This window comes from Phocoena phocoena, chromosome 14 (assembly GCF_963924675.1).
Source record: "Phocoena phocoena chromosome 14, mPhoPho1.1, whole genome shotgun sequence".
NCBI lineage: Eukaryota > Metazoa > Chordata > Mammalia > Artiodactyla > Phocoenidae > Phocoena > Phocoena phocoena.
The window spans coordinates 67,833,046-67,848,383 of NC_089232.1; the positions used below are offsets into that span (position 1 = coordinate 67,833,046).

Genomic DNA, 15,338 nt, shown 5'->3' on the forward strand with positions numbered 1-15,338 from the left:
CTGAAAGAGCCCCACGTAAAATTAAAGTGAAGGAAAACTTGAAAATTGTCTGCAACTTTGTGTTCACTCCCCACCCTACACACAGACCGATAAACAGAAGCTTCCAAATTCAAGGTCTTTGGACACCACCTCTGTCCAAATCACTGATCACTAAACCATGCAGACTCAGGGGTGACTCCTAGGATGCCAGGTTAAGAAAAAAAAAAAAGAAAGAAAAAACTGAGCGAAGACATCAGTGGCTGTCCAGTGTAGGGAAACAGATTCCACAGTTTAATTCCAGGCAGGTTACTAAAAAATGAACCAACAACCCTCAGAAATGGAATGTAAACTTGCTAAATGTTATCAGACATGTCCAGTTTTCAACGAAAAGTTACTAGATGTGCCATGAAGTTGAAAAGTGAGACCCATACTCCAGAAAAAAAAGCCAATGAAAACGTGGCCCAAACGTTGGGTTTTCCAGGCAAGGTCTTCAAAGTAGCTATTACATATATGTTCAAAGAATTAATGAAACTATGTTCAAGGAATTAAAGAAAAATGTGAAGGTGAAAGACTCAACAAATAGAAGCTATAAAAAGAAAATTCCAGAGATGAAAAATAAAATAACTGAAAGATTTACTAGATGGGCTCAGTAACAGACTTGAGATGGGAGAAAAAAGAATCTGTAAACTTAAGGACAGATCAATAGAAAGTACATTTCTGAAAAATACAGGGGAAAAGAGATTGAAGAAAAACAACTAGAGCCTCAGAGGTCTGTGGATACCGTCAAGCATAGAAAGCGTACAGTTAACGAGTCCCAGAAGAAGCAGAGAGAGAAAGAGGCAGAAAAAGATTTGAAGAGATAATGGCTGAAAATTTCCCACCTTTGGTGAAAAATATTGAGTCACAGATCAAAGAAGCAGGGATAAAAACAAAAGCAAACAAACAAAACAACCACTTCAGGTAAGAAAAACACAATTTTACCTAGACACATCAACTGTAATAATTGATGTGTTCAGGTGTAGTTTAAAGCCAAGGTTAAAAAAAAAAAAAAAGCTCAAACGGCAGAAGAAAAACAGCTTTTCATGCATAGGAGAGCAACATTACAATTAACAGTCAACTTATCGGAAACGGTGGAGGCCAGAGGCAGTGCAATGACATATTCAAAATGCTACAAGGAAGATGACCCCACATGCAAGCATGGTAACGTAAGAAGAAATGAAGTACAGAAAGTAAACATGTAGGTAAATCCAAAATAATATTGCCTGTATAAAACAGAAGCCAGCAAGCTGTAGCTCATAGGTTAAATCTGCCCACAGCCTATGTTTGTACAGCTCACTAGATAGGAATGATATTTATATCTTTAAAGGGTTATAAAACAAAGAAGAATACGTGGTAGAGACCATACGTGATCCACAAAACCAAATATTTACTGTTTGGCCCTTTATAGAAAAAATGTTTGCCAACCCAATACAAAAAATAAAAAATAATAGTGTGGAGTTTACAATATATGTAACGTATTGCTGTGGGCAGATGTGAATGGAGTAAATGGAGTTACACTGTTGTAAGGTTTTTCTTTACCTGGGGAGTGATTGATACTCATTTATATTAGACTTTAATATAACAAGGATGCATGTTGTAATCAAATACCAAAATAACAAAAATGTATAATCAGCAAGCTAATATTGGGCAGGATACTGCGGGGGAACTGAAACAATAGAAATGTTTAATCCAGAGAAGACAAGAAAGGAGGAGAAAAGATCATAGAACAGGTATGACACATTGAAGCACAGGGAGTCAGATATCATTTTTAAGCACACTTGGGATGAACAGAAAATAGAAGCTTAGGGGGGCTGCATGAGAACTTCCTTCAGTGTCTGAAAGGTCTAGATACCAAGGGGGATGGCCTTGTTCCATGTGGCCCCCAAACCAGGACTGGACCAGTGGAGACAGGTTGTCCCTTGGTAGAATAGCTAGAGCTACCTGAATAAGAATGGAGCTAGTGGGAAGCAGCCTCATAGCACAGGGAGATCTGCTTGGTGCCCTGTGACCACCTAGAGGGGTGGGATAGGGAGGATGGGAGGGAGGGAGATACAAGAAAGAAGAGATGTGGGGATATATGTATACGTATAGCTGATTCACTTTGTTATAAAGCAGAAACTAACACACCATGGTAAAGCAATTATACTCCAATAAAGATGTAAAAAAAAAAAAAAAAGTATGGGGCCGCTCAGGGCACTTGGTCCAGGCAGCGGCTGGGGACCATGGGGGGCATGTGGTACATACACCAGGCAGGTGTTAGGAGCTTGGACACCCTTGGTCTAGTCAATCTCTCCATGCCTCTGCTTCCTCACCTATAAGGTGAGGTTGATAACACCTGCCTCGTGGAGTTGCTGTAAGGATCATTCACATGTAAACATGAAGCGTGGTATCTGACATGTGCTAAAGGTTCAGTAACTGGTAGTTATGATTATTATAATCAGTATAAGAGAGATCATTAAGCACAGACCATTTTTTAGATACTTCCAGTCTCAATATTCTGGGATTTCCTTATATAACTAGAGAGTTCGTGTTTACCCTGATGATCTAAATCATCCCTGATAACTGCCCTGGGGCGTCACAGAGAGGCTGTACCTGGAATCTAAGTGTCTAGACCTGAAGACCCGGATGGAAACTTAGGACCCCTGGGTCCTATCCCCACTGACTCCTGGGCCCTCACCAGTGCTTCCCACTCTGCTTCCCATTCTGCTTCCCACCAGCAAATGGAAGAAAAATTCTTGCCTTTCCCATAGCACCCCGAGGTATTGTGGGAGAAACTGTCAAAGCACTTGTGGCCTGACTGGACCCCAATCATGGAATCCCAAGGGAATTTTCCCATTTGGAAGGTTGTTTTAGTCTCAAGCTCATGGATCTATGAAGGGCGTAGAGCTCCCTGAAAAACCACCACCTCAGTATGGTCAATAAGGGAAAAAGACAAGTACTTTTCCACCCTGCTAGGCAGGAAACAGAACGTGTGCGCACACTCTTAAGAGCAGGTTTGGCTGAGATCAATCATCCAAGCTGGACAGAGCTGTGACCACTGGGGTCCTGGAGCCGACAAAGGGCCATCATAGTATTCTGCCTTGGCAAGGCCGAGTCACACATGGTTCTCCTCCGGGAGGCCCCTCTGAACCTGTGGTTCTCAACCCACTGCCTGCTGCCCAGCCCCCAACACTGAGATTCAGATTGGATTGGCCTCGGGGTGGGGGGCCTTGGTGTGCTGGACCCCAGCAGATTTTCAAAGCCCTTTGAGTGATGTCTGTGTGCTTCTGAGGTTAACAGCCCTGACTCTTCATGGAAACCCAAAGCTTGTCAACCCAACAGCTGGCCAGGGGTAGGGAGTGTGATTTCAAAAGCAAAACTAAAACAACTCATGCGCTCTTAATTAGTAGATTTCACTTTTTTGTTATTATTTTTTACTTATACTGTGTCTAGAGCACAACTTTCCACCTCCATCCCTGCCTCGAAGAAAGATGGCCATGTTGTAACCCTGATCAAGCATCAATCTCTCTGGACCTTGACTTCCCCATCTATAAAATGGGGATGAGACCGGCTTCCCTGCGAGAACAGGAAAGCGCTGTGTGAATAGGAGAGGCCACACACTTGCAAGGGAGGACTTGTCTCCCTGGATGAATGGGAGGCACATGCCCTGGGCAGTGGGAAGGACGGTCAAGGCCAACACATTTGGAATTAGGGCCACTCATCAGTGTACATTAAATCTGGGGGGCTCTTTGAAAAAGTATAATGTCCTCACAGCAACCCTAAAGGGTAAGTAGAGGCAGGATTGACAGGCTCTAGAGAGGTTAGGTAACTTTCACCGGCTCACACAAACCACACCAGCAAGGGCAGGGTCAGGCCTCGCACCAGCACTGCCATTCACTAACCAGTGAGCTATCTGGGTAAGCTGGGAAGGGGAGGGTCCAAGTCAGCCAGGGTTTGTCTTCTGTGCTGTCCTGGGCTGTAAGCAGGTCTTCTGGGCTTCGTCGGTCACCCTGTGCAGCATCTTATCCCCATTCACACTTAGGGCCTGTGGGATGCTGCTGTCGACCTGCCAGCAGGCACCGCACAGGTCACGCACGGCTGCTGCTCCTATACCAACAGTGCTCTGAGGAGCGCAGGATGTTATCAGGGTGCTTGGGCAGTCACGTGCCACGGTCAGTGAGGGCGACCCAAGGGCCAGAGAACCTTTCTGGGGTAGCTAGACTGACCTCTGTCTTAGAATTCTAGAATGCCTGTGGTGGGCTGAACTTTGAGATCATCTCGTTTAACCCAGAGAGGTTAGCAAACTTGCCAAAGACCACTCAGCAAGTTATCGAAGGCTGTGTGTGGAGCTCAGTTTTCCTTAACCTAGTCTGGCCTGCTTTCCTTGGGACCGAAGTCTGTTAAACTTACGGTTACCAAAGGGGAAAGGTGGGGAATGGGGAGGCTGGGATTAACATATATACACGGCTACATATAAGATAGATAACCAACAAGGACCTACTGTATAGCACAGGGAACTCTGCTCAATATTCTGTAATAACCTAAATGGGAAAAGAATCTGAAAAAGAATAAATATATGTACATGTATAACTGAATCACTTTGCTGTACGCCTGAAACTAACAACGTCATAAATTGACTATAGTCCAATATAAAATAAAAATGTTTTAAAGGGCAATTATACAAAGGTGTTTTGTGTGTGTTGCTCTGTAGCTGAGTTGCCAACATACGGAAATTTGTTCCTTTGCCGTGTCTACAAGAAAGGTATTTTCAGCTGCCCTTACCTTACCCAGCAGGCAATCGAAATAGATTTAACAGCAGGATGCCAAAAAATGATTTCGAATTAACACTGTTACAATTTTGGGGTAGACACAACCTTAAGTCTGATGAGATTATTAAAAAATTAGAGATTATTTGGGAAGTCCCAAACCACCGTTCTTTAAATACCCATGCCCTGTGCTGATGACCCCGAGGAGACACCCATTACAAATTCCATCCTGGACAGAGACCAACGCACCCTCCCGTCTCCATCTCTGATGCCCACCCAACACTCAACCTCAAACATCTTGTGCCCCAGGAGAGGGAAGATGGTTCTAAGGGCAGTCCTAACAGGAGAGAGCACATTCAAAGCTGACCTGACCTTTGGCCCTGGGGTCATTATATGACCTCAGACAAGGACTGCTTCCCTTTTAGATTGTATTTTCCTTAATCTCCTCATGGGGACACTTGAGGCAGGGCCACAGCCAGGAAGGAAAAACCCAAAGAAGAGAGTCCCATGGTAAAGATGAACAAGTGGTCCTGGGCAGTGGCAGGTCAGAGCCCTGACCCCTCCATCATTGTGCTCCAGCTTTGCCTCAGCCCCAAGGGGCCAGAATTTAAAGGGACCAGGGACCCTCAAAGCCAGCTGGGGGCAGAAGCAAGGATTAGTGAGCTCCAACAGGAGGGGGATCCCAGGAAACTGTCGGGGGGCCTCATGTCTCCCCCATCGAGAAGGTCTCCTCCCAGAGACAACTGGGAGGTTCTGGTCTGAAGAAGGGAGCATTGCCCGAGGACCACTGCTTCTCCCTGAGATGCAAGAGTGCAAGAGGAAACGACTGCCTGACTCAGGAGGAAAACACTTGGGTCTTCCCAGAGCCCAGCAAACTCCCTGCTGGGCCTCTTTCTAAGAGCCAGGTGGGCCTCTGACTCACCAGTGTGTTGCCTCTTTCAGTGCATGACCTTTTATGTCTGACCAGCAGACCCATCCTGCCCAAAATACCACTTCCATTAGGCCACTCCTCTGCTGAAGAACCTTTAATAGTTTCCCCTTCCCAATACAGCCAATCCAAATTCTAGACTTGCTGTATGACCTTGAACTGGTCACTTAACCTCTGTAAGGCTTAGTTTTTTTGGGTTTAGAAAAACTTTTTTTAAATTGAAGTATAGTTGATTTACAATATTATGTTAGTTTCTGGTGTACAGCAAAATGATTCGGTTATACATATATATTTTCTATTTCGTATTCTTTCCCATTATGGTTTATTACAGAATGTTGAATATAGTTCCCTGTGCTATATAGTAGGAACTTGTTTATCTATTTTATATATAGGGTTTAGTTTTTTAAAATGTAAAAATAACAGATTTAGATTAAATCACTTTAGAAGTCTCTTTAAGCAAAAAGACACCGTAATAATCTCTACTGTTCCTATCTAAGGATTTCAGAACCTCACTTTACCTAACTCATCACCTCCCCCGACACCAGCCCTGCCCTTCAGCCCAACAGGCCCACTCCCTGCTCCTCAAACCCATCACGCTGAGCCCTGACTTTGCCTTTGGGTATGTTGTTTCCCCCACTTGCATGCCCTCCCTGTTCCTCTGCCTTTATCTTAAGCCCCCTCATCCTCCAGCACACTCAATCGAGTTTCACCTCCCACGTGAAAATTCTCAGCCCACATTCATCTCTCAGTTCTCTGAATCCTGTTGCTTTTATTACAGCTACTTACACCTATTTTGGTACTTAATTCTTCCCCAGTGATTTTTATGCAGATCAGTTCTCTCTCCCCAGAGGGTTCCGTACATTTGGTTTATTATCTCCCTGGCAGGCTCAGCCCTACTTGGGTTCTTAGAAGGGTGCTCAGACAGTTAACTGACAGTAGCAAAAATGCAACTTGATGAAAATGATGATTGACAATAAAGTCCTCAAAATCTACAAGGTGCAGATGACATCCCAGGAAAGTAGGACTTCTGAGCCCCCAGAGAAAATCCCATACCTGTGCCCGCTACTCAGGGCAGGAATTTGGAGGCATGTGTGTGAGCTGAAGTGGGGGCTGGGAATGGGGATTCAGGCATCTGATGTAGAAGAGAGAGTCTGACACCAGAGTTCCACCATCTGCCACCAACTAGATAGGTGACTTGAGCAAGTCCCCCCGACCCCTCATCAATAACTGGAAGGACATGGGCCACCAGAAGTCCTCCAAGATTGCTTTCTACTCTTATTTGGAAAGAGTATTTCTAGAAGGCTGGGCTGGCATCCTCCAGGAAGGACTCCAGGCCCCTGTGAAACAAACGTTGACTAACTTTACTTGTTCTCATAATGAAAGAGGCGTTCCTTTCCTCACACAATGAGTTCACCCAGTTCCCACCTTTGGCTTCGCAGAGACAGGCCTGGCATGGGTGTGTTACCAAGGCAAGAGTTTTCATTCACAAGCAGGACAGTTTCCTGGGGAACTTCTGACCCATGCCAGGAAACTGAAATTCTAGTGAAAATGGTATTTTACTAGGCACAGGGATTTCCTTGCCAACTTGTTTTCACCAGTTGTAGTTTTGAGATAATGATGTTTCAGTTTTCTAAACCAAAACTTTCAGAGCAGGAATCTGTTTTAATATGGGTTTTGGTGAGCCCATTTTAAAGCTTAAACAAAAGCCCTGGTTTGGTTTGGTTCTTTCCTCCTTTGGGCTCTACTGTAATGCAGGGAGATGGTGAAAGGCCCTGGCTCTGGACTCAGTCTCAGGACTACATTCAGGCTCCTGTGCTTATTAGCTGAATGAACTTGGGCAAGTATTTAACTTCTGAGTCTCAGTTTTCTCATCTATAAAATGGGGAGAATAGTACATCCCACTTAAAGGGAATATGTTATATATGTACAGTGCTTAGTATGGGGCTTGGCTATTCTAGGCAACCTCATACCACAAATTTAGTTTGAAGTGATCCTTCATGGTAATGTCCCAAGTGCCTGAAAGATGATGTTCATATAGTCTCTGAAGACAGCCATCTTCATCCTAGGCCTTCATCCTAGGCCTCAAAGAATCTCACAAATAACTTTTCAAGGAGTCAAAGCATCACACACTAAAAATAACCAAGCACATAAACAAACACGGTATCCAGGAGCAGGTATTAGCAGAAAAAAAACAAAGCAGAAATAGATCAAAAACTTTGGAGACTGAAATTATCAGACAAAAATTATAAAAATACTATGTTTTAAAAAATAAAAGACAAACTAGGGCTTCCCTGGTGACACAGTGGTTAAGAATCTGCCTGCCAATGTAGGGGACATGGGTTTGAGCCCTGGTCTAGGAAGATCCCACATGCCACAGAGCAACTAAGTTCGTACACCACAACTACTGAGCCTGCACTCTAGAGTCCATGGGCCACAACTACTGAAGCCTGCTCGCCTAGAGCCCATGCTCTGCAACAAGAGAAGCCACCGCAATGAGAAGCCTGTGCACCACGATGAAAGAGTAGCCCCCATTCGCCGCAACTAGAGAAAGCCTGTGCACAGCAACAAAGACCCGATGCAGCCAAAAAAATAAATAAATTTTAAAAATAAATAAATAAGACAAACTTGAGGATATTTATAGGAACACAAAATTATTTTAAAAAATAACATTGAAAATTTGGTAAAGAACTAAATGTAAATTAAATTTGAAAAATAAAACCAATTTTCCAAATCTATGATCAGGTTTAACAGCAAATTAGACACAATAAGAAGAATGAATAAACTAGGATATGTGTTATAATAAATTACTTGGAATGCAGTATAGAAAGACAACAAGATGGTAAAATTGGAAGACAGGCTAAGAGACATGGCACATAAAGTGAGAAAAGCAAACAAACATTTAATTGGCACTGCAGAAAGAAAAGACAGAAATCGTGGAGTAAAAGCAATATTTCAAGAGAAACAAGCTGGGAAATTTTCAAAACTGATGAAAGATATTAAGCCACAGATTCAAGATACACTACAAATGTTGAGTAAGATTAACACAAAAATGAATGAACTAGGAAACACATATACAACATAGACTGTATATTTTTCCAAAGATGGCCATGGCATTTCCTTCCATCCTGTATGCACTTTTGCAATATGACTTTTGCCACTCTTCCCCCCTTAAGAAGTGAAGTCTATTTCCTTCCCCTTGAATCTACACTGGCCTTGAAACTTGCATTTACCAACAGAAGCAGCAGAAATTATTCTTGAGTCTATGCATTAAAAGGCCTTGTGGCTTCCAATTTTGCTCTTTTTGGACGCTGAGTCTCAAGGTAAGGAATCCCAGGCTTTTCATGTAGAGATAAAGGCTGTGTGGAGGGGTACCAAGGCACCCCAGTACCAAGTCCCCTGATACGGCATTTTAGACTCTCCAATTCAATCCCAGACGACACTATGTGGAACAGAGACAAGATCCCTGAAGTCATCCCAAACTGCAGACTCACTGAATTGTGTGTAAGTAAATGTGAAACATAAAACTTTCCAAGACTTACTTAAGAAGTAAATATGAATAATTCTATAACCATTAAAAAATTGAGTCAGTAGTCAAAAGTCCACCAAAAAATAATATTTCAGGCCTAAATGGTCTTATTGGTGAGTTCTACTACCAATTAAAGGAAAAAAAAATTCCATCATTAAAAACTATTCTAGAAAAGAGAAAAATAGGAACACTCTCAAATTTATTTTATGAGAATGTTTAACATTGGTATCAAAATCCAACAGTAGTGAGAGAAAGGAAAGTTATAGTTCGATCTCATTCATGAACATATAAGGGAAAAAAATCCTAAGCAAATGTTAGCAAACCAAATCCAGCAGTATATAAAAACAAAATACACTGTGACCAACTTGATTCTATTCCAGGAATGTATGGATGATTCAACATTAGCAAACCATTCAACATAATAATAAATCTAAAAGGAAAAAAAAATACACTTATTTCCATAGATGCCAAAAAGACCTTCAACAAACTTTAACGTTCATTCCTGATAAAAATAAAAACACTCAAGAAAACACAAATTTGTGGATACTTCTTTAATGTGAACACACAAAACACACATACATGTGTACGTATGTATGTATGATTCCCAAAGTCCATCATCTAACTGAACAGGGAAAATTTGTTTCCTACTAAGATCAGGAACAAGGTGAGAATCCCCACTATCACCCTTGCTATTTAACATTGTATTGGAGTATTAGACAATGCAATCAGGAAAGAAAAGAAGTAAAGGCAGAAAAAGGAAAAATATCTCTATTCGTTGATAATGTGGGACTAACCATGAAAACTCTAGAGAATCAATGATAAAACTAATTCAAACAATGAAATAATTTAGCGAGATAGAAAGTATAAAATTAACATAGCAAAAACTAAAAGCCTTCATATACATCAATATATGACCTGGCTTGGTTAGAAGATACAGTGGCCTATTTCTATTTTGCAAATTTACGGCAATTCCAATAAAAATACCAATATCTTTTTTTTCCCTAAAGCTAGGCGAATTGTTTCTAAAATTCATATAGAAAAATAAACATGCAAAAATAGTTATGAAATCCTGGAAAACAAGGGCAATGAAGGTAGGTGAAGTACATTGCAAAATGGCCACAAATCTCTCCTATCCTTGAATGTATGTTGCTTTGCAGTATAACATTGCTGCTCCTCCCAACAAGACTATTTCTCTACCCCTTAAACCTGCAGTTGGCCATATGAATTGCTTTGGTCAATGGGACATTATCAAAGATGATGCAAGCATGAGACTTGAAAAGTGTTGATGCTTTTGCAGTACGTGGGCCTCTCACTGTTGTGGCCTCTCCCGTTGTGGAGCACAGGCTCTGGACGCGCAGGCTCAGCGGCCATGGCTCACAGGCCTAGCCGCTCCGTGGCATGTGGGATCTTCCCAGACCGGGGCACAAAGCCGTGTCCCCTGCATCGGCTGGGGGACTCTCAACCACTGCGCCACCAGGGAAGCCCAGTGTTGATGCTTTTGGAACTTACCCTTTTTCATTGCAGTTTGGAACCTGAGACCACATGGTCTTTAAAAAAAAAAAAAAAAAAGACAACTGCCTTTGCAATCAGAGAATTTAAAACTAAAATACTACTTCTCATCTGTGACATTTGCAAAAATTCTAAGTCCTGACAATACACTCTATTGTCAAGCTGTGGAGAAGTAGGCATTTTCATATATATTGCCAATGGGAATGTAAAATGGTATAATCCCTACGGTTGGGGGGAAATTTGGTAATATCTAACAAAACTATATGCGTATTTATCCTTTGACCCAGAAATCCCAGTTCTAGGAACTTACCCTAAGCTCTCCCTCCAACAACATGAATAAGACATATGTACACAATTGTTCATGACAGCATTACTTAAAGTAGCAAAATACTGGAAACAATCTAATGTGCATATTGGGAGACTGGTTGAATAGATATGGTACATAATGGAATATCCTACAGCTGGAAAAAAAATAAAAAAGATTTCTGAACAGATATAATGTAATTTCAGGATATATCATTAAGTGAAAGAAATCAAGATGAAAAAGAAGTTTATAGTAGATTACCTTTGTGCAAGAAGGAAGAAAATATAGAATATATATTTGCAAAAAGAAACATAGAAAGGATATGACAATAATGAAATTGGTTACCGACAGGGATAGGTGGAAATGGGATGGATGGGATAGGGATGGGAATGACACTTCTCTGGGTATATCTTTTCACACAGTTTTGACTTTTGAACCCTGTTAATGCTTTATATATTCAAAAACTAAAGTAAAATCAGGAATGGGAGAAACTTTATAAGTGAATAGAAACAGAGGCAAATTTAACTATATGTCAAATACATAACATAACCACACAGAGAGAACAAAAGAAAAAGAGTTAAAACAAGTGATTTTGATCAAAGTATTTTGATTATATACCCTGCGTGGGACATATTCTAAGGACAAAAGAACCACAAAGAGATTTCGAACTTTGTTTGTGGTGGTGTTATTGTTCCAGTAATTCTAATATTGTGTTGGATGTATTGTAGGATTCAGCAAATGAATAAATTTATCAATATTTTTGTAACCTCAGCTTACACTGTGGGATAAGGACAATACAAATCAGGAATAGAGGAAGGAGATAAAAGCCTAATTCTAACTAAAATTAAGAGATATCTGTATAAATTTATCTCATTAAAAAGAAAATATTTCTTGGCTCTGTCCACTGAGAGAACTTAGACATAATGACACTCCAGAAGCAATGAACACCCCTGGCATCTCGATCTTGGTTTCTAAATAAAATCCCCTATCAATTGGCACCTTAAAGACGTTGCTAATTGCATGGTGAGATAGGGAAAATAGAAGATTAGCCTGGAATAACTTGTTCCATAAAGCTAAAAAGTCCTTAAAAATTGATGGGGAAACAGGAGTCAGCTTGAAGTGGCTCTCACTGGCCAATAACTTGAACATCAAAATGAGTAATGACAGGACTGGGTTATAATATACTGATTAATAAAAGAATCCATATGTCCATTTTATATGAGAAAGATAAAACCTAAAAAGAGCGGGGCAGAGAAGAGAATTTTATTTTATGGAGGAATGCCAACTAACAATAGTAGGAGGAATGATAGCCATTTTAAAATCACCATCTTACACTCACCATGGTAATAATTCAGCCAAGAATCATCAATGGATGCTAAAAACCATTGGGTATAAGAACAGTCAATCAGTATCACAGTATCTTCTACAGACAACTTATAAATCACATGGGGGGAGGTACCTTTACAAGGGAGAAATCTGGCAGACACCACCTTGACCAAATTATCAAATTTAACATCACCAATGAAAATATTTGCTAACGTCACATGTACCGCTGAATGTTACACATCAAGGACACAACATGATCTACATTGTATTTCTACCTGAAGAGTTTAATCTGACTCTAGCAACAAAGAAACTGTTTGGACCAATCCAAATTGCAGTGGGCACAAAAAAAGCCAGCCTCAAATTTTCAAGGACACACACACACACACACACACAAAAGAAAGAAAGGGGAAAAAAAGGCTAAAGAACTACTCTAGATTAAAAGGGTTTAAAGAGGCAGCACAAGTAAATGCAATGTGCAGTCTTTGGTGAATTTAACAAGCAATGACTGAAAAATATGAACAAAATAATAAAAAGTCAATTAACAATTCACCATATTAGCAGATTAGAGTAAATCATACAATCATCTAAATAAGTGCAGAAAAATTTATTCAGCGCCCACTTATGATTTTTTTTTTAAAACCACTTAGCAAATTAGGAATAAAATAGAACTTTCTTAGTCTCATAAAGAGCATCTACAGAAAAGCCTGTAGCAAACACCACACTTACTGACGAAACATTAAACACTTTCCTTCTGAACTTGGGAATAAGACAAGAGTGCGTCCAACTGTCACTGCTATGAACAGTTGTAGTGAAGGCACCAGCCAGCACAGTAAGGCAAAAGAAAGAAAAGGCACACAGGCTGAAAAGAGAGCGACCAGACTGTCATCACTGGCAGGACTGTATATACAGAAAATTCAAAAGAAAATACAGATAACTTACTAAAATTTATAAGAGTTTAATTGGGTACAAAATTTAAAATTTATTTTTTATACCAATAACATTTTCAAAATGACAATTTAACATTCCATTTATCATACACCAAAAGTATTAGATACCTAAGAATAAATTTAACAAAACATATGCAAGACCTCAGAGAAAACTATAAAGCATTGAGAGGCATTAAAGGTCTAATTATAAGCTCATGATTTGGAAGACTCAATATTGTAAAGATGTCTGTTTTCCCCTACTTGAGTCACAGATTTAAAAGCAATTTCTATCAAAAGCCCAACAGGTTTGTTTTTGGGGGATAGAAATTGACAAATAGTAAAATTTATGTGAAAGTTCAAAGCCAAGTCACTTCTAAAGAAGAAGAAAAGGTCTTCCCTGGTGGCGCAGTGGTTGACAGTCTGCCTGCCGATGCAGGGGACGCGGGTTCGTGCCCCGGTCTGGGAGGATCCCGCGTGCCGCGGAGCGGCTGGGCCCGTGAGCCATGGCCGCTGAGCCTGCGCGTCCGGAGCCTGTGCTCCACAGCAGGAGAGGCCACAGTGGTGAGAGGCCCGCGTACCGCAAAAAAAAAAAAAAAAAAAAAAAAAGAAGAAGAAAAAACAGAAAGACTTGTTTCTCACAAATAATAAAGCTTAGTACAAAACTATAGAATTAAGATAATGTGCTACTGGCACAGGGATAGACAATGGGACAAATAAATCAAAACAGAGTTTTAAAACAGATGCATGCACATGAGTCCTTTATATATGAACTGAGGAGGCTCTTCAGAATGGTGAGGAAGGAACTGACTTTTCAATAAATGGTGCTGAGACAACCAGGTATCTTCATGAAAAAACATATAAAACTAGGTTCTCCTCTTACAGTAGTCACCAAAATCAATCCCAGATGTCTTTAAAAAGACCCAGTGAGAAAAGCAATTTATAAAGTTTTTGGAAGGAAATGTAGGATAATATCTTCATGACCCTGAGGCCAGAGAGAAGTTCTTAAAGAAGACACAAAGAGCACAAACGAGAAAAGATTAAAAAAACTTTAGAAACGGACAGACAGTATACAGACAGACAATGGCCAGACCATAGATGACAATACAACTGTGACCCACACATCTGCAGTAGACGGGCAAGGAATCAGCCTAGAACAGTCAGGACTTGGCCCGTGTCTGCAGCTCCCCAACTTTTGTCCCTGCTTCCAACTCAGGACCAACCAGAGAAAGCCACGTATGTTTCCCAAACGAATCATTTAAGATGCCTGGTTTCTAGTTAGCCACCTGCAGCTAGCTTCCCCCTGGCAACAGCCGCCAGTCAGAGCAGCCCTGAAGCCTTCCCCTCTTCCGTCGTCAGCTTTCCCACTCCCCTGCCTGCCTCGGAGTCTCTGCCAAACGCAAATGATAGCAGCTTTTACCATAGCAACCTTGGAATACATGCCTCCGTTTGTTCTCATTTGGCTGGTCTCCCTTTACTTCCCCCCCAGATTAGGAAGTTTGTTCACTTAAAGTCTCCATAAAGAGAATGAAAGACAGGCTTCAGAAGGTACTTGCTGGTTATACCAACAAATAGCAAGTGCACAGCCCATATGAAAAACTGAAAAGAAATCAGTGGGAAAAAGGACAACCTGTTGAAGAAAACGGGAAACACACTAGAACAGTCACTGCATGAAAGAAGAATTCAAATGGTCCATAAACATAAAGATTCCTAAGCCTCAGGAGTAATCAGGAAAATGCAGTCACCCAGTGTAGGAAGCAGAGCAGGCACTATCATTCTCTCTGGCCTCGCATCCCACCCAGCGACTCAGAGAGGGCGACCGACATGTCCCAGGTAGGTAGCCGAAGCAGCGCTTGGACCCCAGCCAGGCCCCGGCCTCTGTCCCTGCCTCCTCCTCTCCCTCTGCGGGCTCCAGGGCAAGAGCTTTCTGACTCTGGGCCCAGGCCTCTCATTTGGAGACAGTTAAAAAATCATCTTTAAGGGACTTCCCTGGTGGTGCAGTGGTTGAGAGTCCGCCTGCCGATACAGGGGAGGCGGGTTCGTGCCCCGGTCTGGGAGG

General features: G+C 41.4%; 1 protein-coding gene across 1 annotated transcript in view; it reads right to left on the reverse strand.

The window, feature by feature from the left end:
• Positions 1–15,338, reverse strand: part of PLB1 (phospholipase B1) — a 123,974-nt gene that overhangs the window by 107,797 nt on the left and 839 nt on the right. The gene's annotated exons all lie outside the window — the stretch shown is intronic.